Consider the following 16,548-nt stretch of genomic DNA (forward strand, 5'->3'; position numbering starts at 1 on the left):
CAAATTACAGAATGACATAATGTGGGTCAAATTACATGATCAATTAAAGAAATAAGTTGGTCTATTTTTTATTGTTCAATAATTATTATTTTCATTAATCTATTTTTTATGAAAATATGTCATTATGTATGATAATTTTTTTTACTTGTAATATGTCAACGTTGCAATGCACGGATACAATACTAGTATATAATAAACATACTTCAAATTTTCTAAATTTATTATATTGAACTTTCAAATAATAAATCCAAGTTTTATTTTCTCAAAATAAGATTAATTTTGAATTCCCTGAAAAATAATTCCAAGTTTTAGTTTTTGACTTTGGCAGGATGCATCTTTAACAAGAACACATATATGTTATTATGAAGTTTTCTAGGTGGATTTATGCAAAAAGAAAAACACTAAAAGGAGCAACTTTTGGTTTCTTTGATGTAAACCTAAAAGGATACGCTAACCGTTAATTATTTAGTTGATCCATTGATTGGGATTTGGGTGGCAATGAGAGCAGCAGTTGGATTCATTTGGAACAATTAATTGTGAGGTTAATGCCAACCATACAGTACTCGCCGACCAACCGACACGGCAACTAACTCCAATAATTCCGTGTCGGCGTGTCCTCTGTTATTTATAAGATGTGCAAGTATATCTAATAAAAAGAGTGCAAGCATTTGCAATTAAAAGTTGGCTACAGTTTACACGCAAAAAAATTTGGAACAAGTGTTCCATGCCTAGGTGTATTCTTAGAACAATTTTCAATTCTTTTTAATTGCAAAAAAAAAAAATGTCTTATCACATTAACAATAGGGGAGATCCACTTATACTGTTTTTTTATGACACCGGAATACATCCTATATTTTTAAAGTCCAAACAGTCGATCTAAACCGTTCAACATGATAGATATATTAAAATGTACTTACAAATCAAATTTTACATTTTTTTTTGAATATTTTTACTACTTATTAAAATGGATACAAAAATTAAATAGTCTGAAAACAACAATTTTGTAAAATACTTAATAAATAGTAAAAAAGTTTGAAAAATATAAAATTTGATCTGTAAGCACATTTTAATATATTCATCATGTTGAACCGTTTGGATCGACTGTTTGGTCTTTGACAATCAGGTGTCACCAAAAACAGTGTAAGTGGATCCCTCCTCTTTTAACAATTGTTTCTTAATTAATTTATAGCATATCCATATTTTCAACTAATTCTAATTTTAATTGCGAGTGTAATTATGCAATTTTAAGTTTTATATCCTTTCAATTACCAAATACAAACTAATTTTAAGCTAATGGGATGCTTTTGAACAGATTGAATTAAAAATCTTACTAATATTTTTTTTTTATTTACATTCATATAATTTAAATTAGAATTGTCACTTGCTTTAGAATTGGGATGGATATGTACTTAATGCACTCTGAAACTTCTGTTTGTTTTATTTCCTCACCAATGTATCAATTATTTAAAGTGACTGCCTTATTTCTGTCGTTTGCTATTAAATATACGTAGAATCACGTGGGGTCCATAATTGGAGCTGCCATTACTATCAGAAACTTTTTTATTTATTACTTTAAAAAAAAAATGTAATTTGCGTAAAAACATATTCATTTTTCTTATTTGTCAATTTATGAGAGAAAGTGGTTCATTTTTTTTATTTATTAACGCATACACAATGGTATTTAGAATTGTGTACACATCAGAACTAAAAAAGTGTTGCCCTCATAATCGAAAATTAAAAGATTAAATATTTTTCTTAAACATGTTACATATTTTTTATTTTTTATTATAATAAAATAATTTTAAACAAGTTTTATTAAAAAGACAATAAATCGGATAAATTTGTGACTTTTTAAAATTTAAAAAGATAAATATGATGTTATAAATTTTAGAGTGAAAAATACGTAATTTAAATTTTTTTAGGGGCATACATGAAATTGCCCCTTGAGAAAAAATGGGTGACACATTGTTATTGTAGCTTTTATGTATATTTTTTTCAGAATAATTAAAATCAACTCTTTATGCTACATTTTAATATTTAGGAGGATACGTTACCTAATTTGGACCGTTAACCCTTACTCAAATGATATACGCTCAAATAGTGACATGTTGCCATCACTTCTATAAAAACTAGAAATTGTTGAGAAAAACATCAAGAAACTTAAATTTCAGAAGAGGAGAGATTCACTTACATCATTTTTGTGACACCGGATTACATCTAATATTTTTAAAGTTTTTAAAGTCTAATCAGTCGATCCAAATTGTTCAACATAATAGATATATTAAAATATATTTGCAGATCAAATTTTACTTTTTTTTTAATTTTTTACTATTTATTAAGTATTTTACAAAATTATTGTTTTTAGACAATTGAATTTTTGTACCGACTTAATATATATATAGTAAAAATTCAAAAAATATAAAATTTGTTCTGCAAGTATATTTTAATATATCTATCATGTTAAATGATTTGAATCGACTTAAATTTTAAAAACAAAAAATATAATCCGATCTCACCAAAAAAATAATGTAGGTGGATTTCTCCTCGTTTTAGAATCACAAAGTTTCCAAAAAACGAGAAGTGGAAATGCATGCAGTGATATGTTGGTATCATTTCTTACTGACAATGACGTGCTTACATCATATCGTTTTCACTCTTGTATTATTTTTTATTTGTATCAAATGGAACTTGCACATAAAAACCAATCTAATTATCTATGTTCGTAACATACTAATGGGCCTTGCCTTCCACCTAAATAAGGCCCAAAATTCGGAACAGCCAGCATTTCTACGAATGATGATCGCATCTGCTGTATATACTATAGGCCACTTAGGGATGAAAACGGATAGGATATTTTGATAATATCCGATGGAATCTGGATCTGTATTTAAAAATTAAATACGGATATCCGATATTCAAATATTCGTGCAGATAATGGTACAAATATAGTTTTAAATTTTAATTATCCGTATTCAAAAAGTAAATACACACCATAGAGTTTAATATATATTATGAAACTAGTATCGTGCTTGTGCGTTGCAATGGGGACATTATAAGAAGAAGAAAAAATTTTATAAAAAAAAGTTATCAATGAAAATAATAATTATCCAAAAATTAAGAGACATGTTATTAGAGAATTTATATGGTTATGTATTTGTAATTAACTTGATTGAATCGTGATCTTTGATAATAATTTGATGATGTGATAATTCTTTATTTTTAAGTACCAATGATATCAAATAATAGCTTGATTCGAATCTAATATCAAAAATCGTACAACAATTCAATATTGACATTTAATATGATATCAAAAAACATATATAAAAAGTGTTATCGTGTACACACACACATACTATAAGAGAAATACACACACACACGTTCCAATTTATATTATTCTTTGTTTCACATTTAGAATATATACACACACACATTGATATATTATATATTGAAAATATATTCTAAATTGCCCACAACAATATGTATAGAAACAAAGAAAGAGAAATAAGGAAATAAAAAAAAAATTATTTCCATTGTAATCCGTATAGAACCAAAGAAGAAGTATGGAAACAAAAAAATAAGAAGTTGTGATGGGGATATATCTAAAAAGAGAAGTTTTGATGTGGATATATACAAATTTCTCTAAAAGTAGTACTATCAAATGAGAAAATAGTATCAGCAGTAGAGTCAAGATCCACAAAAGTAGCATTGATGGCATCAATCTCAGCATGTATCTGAGATAATCTGATAAATCATAGCCCTCTAATCTAAGAGTTGGATCTTCCACATAATCTCCTTGGTTGTTTTTCCTTTCTTGGGTATCAGTATTCAACAGGATGATAATGTTGCCTGTCTGATTTAAATTTGTAACATTAATTTATAGACAAAATCAAAGTTAATTTAACAAAATAATCATCTATATTTGCCTTGTACCAAAAATAAATAAGAGCAATTATTTGAGAACCTAAATATTTACAAGTAAGTATTTCTGAATTATTAAAACACATCTTGTTTCTAGCTAATCAGACAACCCAAATTGTAGCATTTCTAATAAGTTCTATTAATTTATGATCTTTAAAAGAGAAATCCATCTACGAAGAATAATTAATCAGACAGTCTATGTTTATGTGAAAGTGATGAATAAAATATTTGACTTAGATACGCAATGTCACAATTCTGGAGGGCACATGTTAGATGAGATCCTACTCTACTTTGGAAAGTTTAGAGGTTAATTTAATTCTGTTTATTTTATTTATTTTGAAAATTTAAAATTCGAAATTTTCAACATCATCTTTATATTAAAATATATTTGGTGGTAAAATATTATATTTGAAAAAAAATCTATAAACGGTTTCCATGAACCCACCTACTCATTCCCGGAGAGAAAGATATTATATTTGGTGGTAAAATATTATATTCGAAATTTCCATCTTTGCCTACTTTCATTTCCCGGAGAGAAAGATAATCTATAAACGGTACGACTGCACGAGATTACCATAAAAAATAATAATAAACAAAGATTTCCATGAACCCACCTACTCATTCCATCTGAATTCGGATCCTCTGCATTAACTCTGACGAAGCCGACTCATAGTGACAAATGAAAATTCGGGTTCAGTTCAGCGAGTTCAAAAATTCGTGATTCGGATATAATTCGGGAATGATTTGATACAATACGTAAGCAAAAAAAAAAAAAAAATCTCCAACAGAAAACTCCAGCAAAAAAAGAAAAGAAAATTTGACATTTTTTCTTGCGAATAAAACGTGATTCGCATTTTATATGCGTTTTATTCGCGAATAAAACATATTATACGTTTTTTTGTGTTTTAAATGGAGTTCAGTTCGAAAACATCCAAAAAACGTTTTATACACGGATCTTGTTACTATAAGCCGACTACCATATCTTTGTCGTATTTTATATTAATGCCAATCGAGGTGAGATTGTGAGAAGGGTGTGTGTGTGTTTTTTTATGCCGTATTTCATATTAACGACAATTGGGTGAGCAGGGTAGGGGTGGCAACGAATCAAATTGAATCGAACTGATACTAGTTTGAGTTTGAATAAGATTTGAATCGAACTAGATTTGATTTGTTTAAAATTGAACTAATTTCGAATCGAATTAATTGCGGACTACAAATTCGTTTTGAGAAACTCCGTTATTTCATCGGACCCTTTAATTAGACTTGGATGAGAGATGAGATCTACGGTAGATCTGCCCATCGGAGATCTACCATCGGAACGCATCGAACCTACACGTCTATACCTATTCCGAAAGGAAATATGTAATTGACATGTGGAAGAGAGAAAATGACAGGTTACAACTTTTACAATGAGAAAATGACAGGTCACAACTTTTACAATGAGAAAATGACAGGCGTTGGAGATGCCTGGGAGGTGATCTCAATTTCTTCTGTTTCCGTTCGTCTGTAAGCAAGCATAAGCGGGTCAAAAAGATAATAAATCAGGAGTCAAATCCAAGTGACAAAGAGAAGAAACACAGATCGACCGCTACACAAAAACAGGAATCACCGATCTTGACGTGCATTCCATTTCCGCACAGGGAAAGATAATCTATAGACGGTACGACTGGAATTCGTATCATCTGCATTAATTAAATCTTTTGAGTTAATGAATTCTGACCATCTGATCTGTTTTAAAATTCGTGCATACTAAATCTACACTAATATTAAAGGGCCTCCTATATCATAAGCAGGAACCGGATTAGTTTCGTTTAAAATCAGACGGTTAAAATTCATTAATTCAAAAGATTCCTTTTTGAGTTAATGCAGAGGATACGCATTCGTACGACTGCACGAGATTACTAAAAAAAAATAATAAAAAAGCTACCGTGGAGAAATCGGTTATAAAACCCCACCGTTGCTAATCTGTTTCAAAGAGCAGGAGCGAACGCTTGCCATTGTCAGTCTACTTCCCTGCTTATACTCTTTTATTTCTACGCTCTTGCTCTAAACCCAAGCCGCAATAAAGCTTCATCAAACCCAGATACCGATAGTCCCGTATTTCTCAATGGGACAACCCGCCGAGGAAGCCATCCAGCAGTTCTCCCCTGCAATTAAGCAAGGTACGTAGTAATTTTTTTTTTTCTCAATGTTTGATCTTCAAGTATTTCATATTACGTTAAAGGTTAATCCTACTTGAATAGTTAACATGATATGAACACAGTGATGTAGTCAGGATTGGACAAAACTATTAACAATTAAAACTTCATCATAATATTAGAGTACAAATTCGAAAACTACAAATTGTATCATCCATTGGAAAATTCGGATTTCATAGGTTAGGACAGAGAAAAATTCGAGTCTGTGTCCCCCAGGTACCTGAGGTGTAATTAATAAAAATAAACGGCCCAGATTAATTTCATCCAGGCCAAACTCAGTCTGGTAGCTGTTGAAGTTGTAGGGGGTCTGATTTGAGATTCATGCCAAGTGAAATGAATGGCCCAGATTGACCACTTGCACCTCAGGTACCTGGAATTCACATCCTCTCCAATACCTGATAAGGGAATCTTTTACAATTACTAGATCCGAACCGTACTTTTTTAATTGGCACGAATCTCAAAGCCCAAAAATGGGGCCCCCTACAGTGACCCGAATCCCAAGCAGGTTGAGATTTAATCTCAAACCGTAAAGTAAGTGATCCTCTGCAATAATTGTGCAATACCTGAGAGGATACGGATTCCAGGTACCTGGGGTGATACGGATTCGAAAAATTCCAAAGTAGAGCAACACGCCAACATCTCAATACCATATATGGGTTTATAAAAAAAATTCAAAATCCACAATACGGCAGATGTCTAACCCTGCACTATAGTGGCTCGCCACTGTGGGAAGACATAACCCCACTATATAGAAATTGAATAAAATTATATGTTTGCTTATTTGTTTGAAGTACCAAATAAAAAAAAATTATATATTTTTTGTACTTCTTTTCAGTATACTTATCATTTTTTTAATGATATTTAAAAAAAATTATATATGGAGAGACGAGGACTCGTGCCACTGCACTAAATCCACAGCTTTATATAGAGCATCTGATATTACTTCAATAGCTGGAACCTTTTGTTTTTAATATTCTTGAGTACCCCATAATTTCACTCTGTTGGATATATTTTTTTTTTCTGACCCGATTTTGCACGTAGATGTGGATCACTTTGTGTCTTGGCAAGAGATGGTATCGGCAATTCAAAATGAGGACAACATAGAGGCCGATACCGAGCAGCTAAGCTCAGACCCTCCAGCCGAAGACCATGAAGGGCCCAATATGGGCCCACTAGTCCCAGACACGGAATCCCAAGACCATGTAGGGCTTACCATGGACCCACTATTCCCAGATCTCCCAGATCATGGTTCTTTAGGTCTCCGACTCAAAGTGGGCCTTCAAATCGGCCTTTGGAGCCACTCTAATAACCAAATTAATCAGATTTTTGATCTTACCTTTGGTAAAAATCGATCAAACACGATTTACCGGTTGAGGTTTCTCGCTTTCTTCAACTTTGTCTTCCACGTAATAGCCAGTGTCTCCTACCTCCGTGAACTCCTTCACGGAGTCGATGTAACCTATCTGGTAAGTCTTGCTTTCTTTGTTTCTTATTTGGGTGTTCCTTCATACGTACCTTTTGTTTTATCATTATTATTATCGAGCTCTAAGATTAAATCATGTGATTAATTTCAATAGATTATGTTCATAATAATCATCGGAGTTCCAATTGTTGTCGCGGTGATAAGTTTTTTGGTCAGCTATTGGCCTACAAATGATCAAGGATCAGACGAGCGGAGCAATTGGATCACAGGATTGTTAGTGGCAAATTTTTTAACATTTGGCGGTCATCTAGCTTTTAATTGGGTGCTTACACAGGGAACTGGAAACTAATATATTAAAAGAGCTCATAAGAGAATGTTTGCATCTTTATTTCATTGTTTGTGTTCATATATTTGATTGCTTGTTTCTTTGGGTCTATGTTAAATCTATAATGGTGGTACCGAGACAAATACCAACTCCCTTTCTTCGTTCTTCTCATTTGGCTAAGAATGGTATGAAAGAAAGGGGGTGCTTGACTGTAGGGTTTTCAGTTTATCACCATTTGTTTGAATTTTATGTTCTTTTGTTGGTTTTGTTATAGAGGGTTTGGGAATTATTCATGCTGGCTGTAAAACTTGTAAATTTGTTTATTATTTCGACGTTATTGACATGTGAATTTTGTACTTCTTTCGAAACAAAAAAAAAACAAAGAGTAAATAAATTGATTCGGTTTTGGGTGCTCATGAAATGTGTTATAATATTGCTTTTGTAACTTTTGTTCTATCATTGATTTTATGTTATATGCATCATGAAAGAGCTTTCCTATATCATATTTAAGAATAATCATATAAGAAAAAATTGTTTCCTTAGATTATACTATTTTTAAAATAATTTAGTTGAAAAATAAATTAGTGAAAAAATATGGTCCTGAAATAGTTTAGAAATAGAAAGATGCACTAAAGCACAAATCTATCTGTAGATCTAATTTTTGATCCCGAATCTACTGTTTTACTTTAAAACAAGAGATATTATGGAGACTTTGTAGTTTGTAATACATATTATTTGGGACAAATTGTATCTTAAATGCTGAAATTGAAGTAACCGGTAAAAATTAAAACACCTGTCCAATTAACAGCCCTACTAGTTTGTAACTGAAAAGTTTGTATCTTAAATGTTGAAACTGAAGTAACTAACAGAAAGTAATTGGGAGACAGACTGGTCTTTACCTAGCACTATTATAAAAAACAATTGAATCACTTTCGAACGAGGAGCAAGTTTTTTTTTACCAACCATAACACAAATAGATAGGGTTCCTGTAGAAGAATATTTTTATTAGAAAAAATTGTAAGAATGCCACTCCAAACTTAAAAATTGTGAGAATGCCATTGTAAACTCTGTTAATTGGTGAAAATGCCATTCACTACGGTATTAATCTGTTTAATGCCTGAAATACCCTTAATCCAAACTCAGAAAATACGCCAGGAGAAGACACGAACCCTAAAATGCTCTCCCTTTCTCCTTTTTCCCCCCGCACAGGCGAACACGCTCTCCCCTTCTCCTTCGTGAGTTCGTGTCCCTGTCGCTCTCTCTTTTCCTGGCATCAGTGACCCCCGTGGTCCCCTTCACCTCCGTTCGCTACCCCTGTCGCTCTCTCTTTTCTTGGTGTCAGTGACCCCGTGGTCCGTTCGTAAGGAGGTCTCTCTCTCTCGACTTGAAGTGTTTCATCTGACGTGACCTCCAGGGAGAAGGAGAAGGCGGCAATGTGAATCAAGTTTGGCAACGCTGAAAATTGGTAATGCTTATATTTTTTAGGAAGATTAAATTATGTTTTGAAAAGCTTGTCTTGCAACTTTAGATTGAATTTCCATCAGATTTATGTTAAAATCCTGAAAATTTACAATCTGTTCCATCTATTCAATCAGTGTCAGTAGCAATCTGTTCAATATGTTCAATTAGTGCCAGTAGCAATCTATTCAATCAGTAGTGCCAGTAGCAATCTATTCCAGTACCATAAGGTTTAAATCTTGTGTGTCTAGACCAAAACAGTAATTGCACAAATAATGACAACAAATGATCTTAGATCATATATATTAAATCTTGTAACTTTCCCTTCCTGATTACAGTAATTTGACTTCTAAGATAAACAATGATAGCAACAAAATATGTCCATGTGTTTAGGCTCATTCTAAACTGTTGGTACAAATTATTACAAAATTCATAAAATTAAATATTTTTTATGGGTACTATTATAACAATTACTATTCTTTAAACTAGTTAAATCATCTATTCATTTTTGTAGTACAATCAATTACATAATTTCATAATTGTCTATGGTTTTGTATATACCAGTACCATATTTCTTTGATTTAGTAGTGCCAGTAGCATATTTCTTTGATTTAGGCAAATTATTACAATGTGTTACATTTTAATTTGTGATCTGGGTAGCACATTGGAACCGAAAATTTGATAAAACTACGATTATGACTGAATTATCACCTTCAGATTACTTGACCATAATCTGTTATTTAGGTTTAATATTCATGAAAGCACTCATTTTGAAATAAAATAAAGAACAGGGACTGATCTGAATTTTTACCATTTCTTGCAGGAACAGGTATACTACAGAATGAGCTGTCAGAACTCGATTCGAGCTGTATTACAGAATGATCTGAATTTTTACCATTTCTCCTTCAATTCTTCCTAAACTTTTCCAAATTCACCAACTGACAAACTCGATTCGAGCTGTCAGAACCCAGAACTCCTTTGTAGTAATCCCTAATTCAATTGGGTCACTACATGTTGTGATTGATTTTGTAATATTTTCCATTTCTTGCAAGATTGTAACATTTGGCTTGTACCTGTTGTCATTGTTTTGTAATAGATAGATATTTTGCAAGTTTATTCTAGTACGTGCTATTTGGTACTGTCTTCTAATATTTTGCAAGTGTTGATTCTAATATTTCGATTTTGCTGTACACGTTAAAGAAGCTGATAAAGCGGAGATGTGTGACTGTGAATTGGGCTAGCTATATTATTGCGGTCATTATTTTAGGTACTTTGCAATTGAGTAATTAAAACTACAAAATGCATGCTTCACGTCAGAAATGGATTAAATGAAGGGTCTGATTGGAACCTCAACCGTTATAGAGTTCAATTGATTTCAATTTAATAGAATTCAATAGAGATGATTTTCAATTTAAATTTGTTGATCGGAAATAAAATGGAGAAGAATTGAATTCATCTTAAATTGTTGATCGGAAGGTATATATAGTCAAAATTGTATCAAATTAGATAATTTCAGCAGTGAACAATCGAGGCACTAGAATTGTACAAGCAATGGAATCAAATTAGATAATTAAATAACAAAGGTAGCATCCACCAACATTTGATTGAAGAGAAGAATAAAAAAATAACTAAAGGGAAACATACATACTGCACCATGGCTCGGCAAAGACCATAGTTAAATTCTTTTTTTTTTTGTGAAAAACAAAGATCCTTTGTTTACTTTATTTCATTGAAGAAATGGTACAAGCAAAATTTTGAGATTTTGAAATAAAATTAAGTGCATATAGAAACACTAAGGTGACATATCACCTCGTCGGCTCATCCCTACTAAAAAAGTGAAAATGTAGAAGCCTTCATAATTAGCTAAACTGGTAATTAGCTAATTAGTGTATAAGCCTTCATTGCAATAGAAGTTCTTCCACCAGATCATTGTTCTTCATCCTACAACAGCGGCCCTGCCATCCTTCTTTGCTTGAATTGCGGCAACTATCTTATCTGCATCATCAATCTCCCTTAGGTAGAGGATATTGTTTACATCAGCTCTTTGTACGCCAAAATTAGTCAATTTTATCATCTGCCATAACATGCAGTAACATATTATTATGCAAGACTTTCTTAGTCTAAATAACAGAAAAAAGAATCTAAAATAAATCACTCGCAAAAAAGTTCTGAATAAAATAAAATTTTGAACAATACACCATGAGTGCTTAATGGCTTGCCTAAAATTATAATAGACATATTAATGGACTTTCAAATGATGCCAAACATTTTTCTCATATTGCAACTGAGACTGGTTATTTTCCAGAAATTGCTGATGTAGCTGTAAATGAGACTGAGTGTGACCTAAAACTTACTCTTATTTATTAGTTTACAATTACTTTTCTCAAATCTTTCGATTATTTGTCAGATAATAGCTTCTGTTTGCAGCCGTGGGGTTTATTTTTCTCATATTGCAATTGAGGCTGGTTTATTGCATAGTGTTTGCAAATTGTACAAAACATTGGGTACATTTTTCAGAATCTCCTAGTCCTAATTTATGAAGTCTAATTTCTCTGTTGGCATTTCTTTGGAATTTTCTATTAGGAGTCACTAGCACGCTTTACAAACATGCTTATGCTTAATGTCACTGTTCCATTAAACTGTAACTAAAGCCAACAGTTCATTGTTCTTTTTCCTTCAAATATTTCATGATTTTGGGTGAATTCGCGAGTTCAAATGTTTCAAAACCAAAATGCCATAGATACGTTAGCTTCCTTCCAAAATCACCTATGATAACGAGGGAAAGAGAGACTTACATGGTGCTCGTTTGATTCCTTGCAAGGCGGAGGAGAGACGACCATTGGCCCGACCGTTGATCCAAGCGGAGATAGAGGGGTTTGGCAACTGGGATAGAGGGGTTTGCCCTTTTCATCGTTGATCCAGGCGGTTTATCTAGTGTTGATCCAGGCGGTTTGCACTTTTCAGTGTTGAAGAGGGGTTTGCCATTTTCAGCGTTGATCCAGGCGGTTCATGGCTCAGCGTTGAAATCAACTGTAATCAGCGCTGATACAGGCGGGGGAGGGGGGGTTCGCACAAAGAGAAGAGGGCTTTGGCGATTAGAAGAAGTGGCGGAGAAGAGGGGTTTCGCACCAGGGATCCAGGGGGGAGAGGGGTTTCGCACAAGGAGATAGAGAGGAGGCGGAGAAGAGGGGTTTGGCAAAATAAATTAACATAGTAAGGCAAAATTAATTGTATAAAGGGTAAAATGGGAAATACATAAATATGTATCAAAATAGTATAAGAATACCGTATGAATGGCATTTTCACCAATTAACAGAGTTTACAATGGCATTCTCACAATTTTCAAGTTTGGAGTGGCAATCTCCCAATTTCAAGGTTTTGGAGTGGCATTCTCACAATTTTCCCTTTTTATTAAGGTTTTATTGAAAGAAATGATCAAAACCTCATAAAATTATGCAGACGCAAGACTTACTAGGTGAACAAGAAAGACAAAACAGCCCCCTCATTGTTTTAATTTACAAGTTTCCTTTTCAATTTTGTTTATTTCTTGCATCCAAGAAAACAGGGAATCTTTCAAGCAAGGCACCAATTGGAGACTCAAACGGTCAAACCCCTGTTTTCATTTAATTTGATTAAGAAACAAATTTGGAATAAAACTATAGTAGCGCCAAATGAGTTGGGAGTTGGTGCGGTTCACAACCCAACGACACTAGTGTATGCACTGTTCACAGAACTTGTGCGCAAAATGTGAGAGACACGGTCCACAATCGATCGCAGCTCACAGTCACGAAGGAACAAATTAGCACGGATCCTATTTCTTTCTTTCTCTAACCCGGATTTGGGTCGTGTATTCTTTTTTCTGAGCCAGGGGTGGGCACTTATATTATTCAGAGGTAGGCACTAACATACAATATCAGTGGGCCTCAAAAAAAAAAATCATAATCCAGGGGTTGTTGCCTACCCCTGGGCCTATTTGGATCTGCCCATGCCTACCAGGCAATGCACCCGAGAAAACTGTCAAGAAAAAAAAAGAAAAAATTTCTGTTAGCTACAGGAAAAGAAAGAACTGAGGCAACATTTGCATTACATTTCTTGAAACAGTACAGTTTCAGCTTGGCAGCCTCCTCTAAGTTTTCAAAATAAAGAAATAGTACAGTTTCAAGGAAAAAAACTTCCAAAAGAAGTGTTATATTTTATTTGATTATTTTCTTGAATAAATTCTAAAAAATATTGAATAATAGTATTCACCAAGTGTGACTGATTACCAGATTTTGGTACTGTTCAAAATTGCATGCTGTACCTGATAAATTCAAAGGTTTTATATTCTCTCTGTTCTTTTCTGATTACATCCAACACTTATATATATCCCTCAATTTACAACCTAGCATATCACCTAACAAATCTTTCTATAAATTATAAATATCTCCCAAAATATTTCTTAGATATCCTAACAGATTTGATACATAAATCTTGATCCTAGCAGCTTGCAATATCTCCCAAAATATATCCTAGATAACCTTCTAAATTTGATACACAAATCTTGATCCCAGCAGCCAGCCACTGCTAGCTGCTATACTCCCCCTCAAGTTGAGCATGAAGATTATGAATGCCCAACTTGCTTAGTATGTACTGGAACTGTTGCTTGCCCAGAGCTTTCGTGAAAATATCAGCTAATTGCTCATTTGTACGAACATGAGACGCAACCATATGTCCCGCCTGAATCAGATCTCGCACATAGTGGCAATCAATTTCTATATGCTTTGTTCTCTCGTGAAAGACTGGATTTGCCGATATATGAAGGGCTGCTTGACTGTCACAGAAAAGCTTCAGTGGTTGAGCATGAGAGATGCCAAGGGACAGAAGAAGAGACTTGAGCCAAGTTAATTCAGAAGCTGTAGTGGCCATTGAGCGGTACTCTGCCTCTGCTGAAGATCGGGACACAGTATGTTGTTTCTTCGTTTTCCAAGAAATAGGTGAACGACCCAGCATCACAAAATAACCCGTTAGAGATCGTCGGGTTAATGGACAACTTGCCCAGTCTGAGTCACAGTACCCATATAGTTGAAGATCACTATCAGCACGAAGAACAATGCCTTGCCCAGGTTTACCTTTCAAATAACGCACCACACGAACTGCCGCATCATAATGAACTTGTAAGGGCGCCTGCATAAATTGTGCTAAAATATGCACTGAGTAGCACAACTCTGGACGAGTGATGGTCAAATAAATCAAACGCCCAACAAGGCGCCTATAGCGCTCAGGATCAACCATGAGTTCACCGTTTGCCATTGACAGTTTGTGGTTTTGTTCAATAGGAAATGTTGCAGGCTTTGCCCCAAGAAGGCCACACTCAGCCAAGATGTCCAAAGTGTATTTTCTTTGGCACAAAAAGAGTCCTGTTGAACTACATGCAATTTCAATTCCAAGGAAGTATTTGAGTGCACCAAGGTCTTTCATATGAAATGTGCTACTCAAATATTTTTTGAACGTGTTGATAGCCTCAGAATTATTTCCTGCAATGACCAAGTCATCAACATACACCAGAATTGCAAGAAACACATCACCTTTGTGAAAGGTAAACAACGAGTAGTCTGCATAAGATTGAACGAAGCCATAGGCTCGTAGAGCTGCAGTCAATTTTGAAAACCACATTCGTGGAGCCTGACGCAAACCATGGAGTGACTTTTGAAGTCTACATACCTTTCCAGGATATTTAGAAGCAAATCCTAGTGGCAAGCGCATGTAGACTTCTTCATGCAAATCACCGTGCAAAAATGCGTTATGCACATCCATCTGATGCAACTCCCATCCCTTGGCTGCTGCCACCGCTAGAAAGGTTCGAACACTAACCATTTTCGCAACTGGAGCGAATGTTTCGGTGAAGTCAATTCCTTCAACTTGACGATTACCTAACACAACCAAGCGAGCCTTGTATCTCTCAACACTGCCATCGGAATGATACTTGATCCGATATACCCACTTGCACCCTATTGCCTTTTTCTCCATTGGCAAATCTTCAATGGTCCATGTTCCATTTCGTTCAAGTGCTGCAATTTCAGCTCGCATTGCATCTCTCCAGTTGCTGTCTTTCATGGCCTCACCAAAATGTTCTGGTTCCTTTCCTGTTGTAACTGCAGCCAAAAATTTCTTGTGTGCCATAGAAAAATTATTGCAATTTACATAATTAGCTATTGGATAAGGAGTACCTGAGGAGCCAAGTGGTGTGGAGTGAGCAGAAGATGGGTCACATTGAGCAGTGTAACATATATAATCTTGAAGATGAGCAGGGGGTTGACGAGAACGCTGACCCCGACCAAGATGCTCCTCTGGAGATACTTGTGGCGCATTTTGCTCTGTTGTACCCGAATTGTCTGCACTCCCACTATTGTTATGTTCTGTATTGTCATCTGAAATACTCCCCCTTTCTCCAATACTCCCCATTTCTCCAAGGTTACTCTCTATTTGTTGTCTACTACTACTTCCAGTGCATACTGCCAACTCCACCATATCATCACTACAAAAATTTTCTTTCAAAGGATTGGAATCAGATAGTGACTTCTCACAAACTAATTTGGCAAAGGGAAATTCATTCTCACAGAATATCACATCACGAGAGACAAGGAAAATACCAACTTCTAGATCATAGACTTTCCATCCCTTTTTCCCAAAAGGATATCCAACAAAAACACACTTTCTGCTTCTACTCTCAAACTTATCTGAAGTTCGAGACTTAATATAGCACAAACAACCAAATGTACGGATAGGGTTATAAGACGGTGGCTTATTAAACAACATTTCGTAAGGTGTTTTATTCTTTAAGAGTGGAGAAGGTGTCCTGTTAATTAGGTAAGCGGCAGTAAGAACACACTCCCCCCAAAATTCAAGAGGTAAAGAGGATTGAAATCGCAAAGCTCGTGCCATATTAAGAATGTGACGGTGTTTTCTTTCAACTCTCCCATTCTGTTGAGGGGTAAATACACAGGAAGTCTGATGCAAAATGCCAAGATTTGCATAAAATTGATTCATTGAGTTAGATTTGAATTCTAACCCATTATCACTTCTAATACATTTAACAGATTCCCCAAATTGTGTTTGAACCAATTTGCAAAAAAATTTAAGCAAGTCACCAGTTTCACTCTTTTCAGCCATCAAATAAACCCACACAGCTCGGGTAAAATCATCCACAATTGTCAAAAAATAATGTGCACCACAATGAGAAGCAACAC

The 16,548-nt window shown here is 34.3% G+C and overlaps 1 long non-coding RNA gene across 1 annotated transcript; it reads left to right on the plus strand.

The window, feature by feature from the left end:
- Window positions 1–9,011: 9,011 nt before the first annotated feature.
- On the plus strand, window positions 9,012–10,436 carry LOC144562576 (uncharacterized). Its single transcript, XR_013514156.1, has 2 exons — window positions 9,012–9,329; window positions 10,146–10,436. It is a non-coding gene; the product is annotated as an uncharacterized LOC144562576 (long non-coding RNA).
- Window positions 10,437–16,548: the final 6,112 nt, after the last annotated feature.

The sequence above is a fragment of the Carex rostrata genome, chromosome 12 (assembly GCF_964058835.1).
Source record: "Carex rostrata chromosome 12, lpCarRost1.2, whole genome shotgun sequence".
Lineage (NCBI taxonomy): Eukaryota > Viridiplantae > Streptophyta > Magnoliopsida > Poales > Cyperaceae > Carex > Carex rostrata.